This window comes from Physeter macrocephalus, chromosome 4 (assembly GCF_002837175.3).
Source record: "Physeter macrocephalus isolate SW-GA chromosome 4, ASM283717v5, whole genome shotgun sequence".
In the NCBI taxonomy this organism is placed as follows: Eukaryota; Metazoa; Chordata; class Mammalia; order Artiodactyla; family Physeteridae; genus Physeter; species Physeter macrocephalus.
This window is the reverse complement of record NC_041217.1, coordinates 72,037,758-72,038,446: the sequence shown is the minus strand read 5'-3', so window position 1 is coordinate 72,038,446 and position 689 is coordinate 72,037,758.

Here is a 689-nt window from a genome sequence, read left to right as displayed (position 1 = left end):
ATCTTCCCGGACCAGGGCACGAACCCGTGTCCCCTGCATCGGCAGGCGGACTCTCAACCATTGCGCCACCAGGGAAGCCCTCTTTTCTTTTTTAAATTGGTTTGCAAACTGAACCTAGGGATCCTATCCTCTTTCCTTCTGCTGGGCCTGTGTGCTTATTCTACCAGAGGCTTGTTGGGACCCAGACTAGCCCATGATGTGTTGGGGCTAGAGAATAAAAGGGGGAAGACCAATCAGTCCACTTCTACCTCCTGTCAGTTTCTTGGCATGCGTTCTGGGTGCCATGCCAGCAGGGTGGGGCAAGAGAGGGGCTGAGGTTCAGAGGGACACACCTGAGAAGACTTTGGCCACTGAGTCCCAAGGAGTTAACCCAATCAGATCCCAGGGAACAGCTAAAGGTAGTGGGTGAACTAAGGAGCCCCTAATCTGAATGGATGGGGTAATCTGGAATCTGGAAGCCCCTGGCTCTCAGGTATGAGTTTGTGGCCCTTTAAATCTCACAATTAACCACCAGGGATAAAGGGAATGTCAGGGCCTAGAGGAAGGGGACCCAGGATGAATTAGGATTTAAAGTTTTAAAATTCTAGCCATCCTGTTTGTCCATACCTCCTGTCTTAATGGTGTCAGATAAACTTGTGTCCCCTGCATTGGCAGGCGGATTCTCAACCACTGCGCCACCAGGGAAGCCC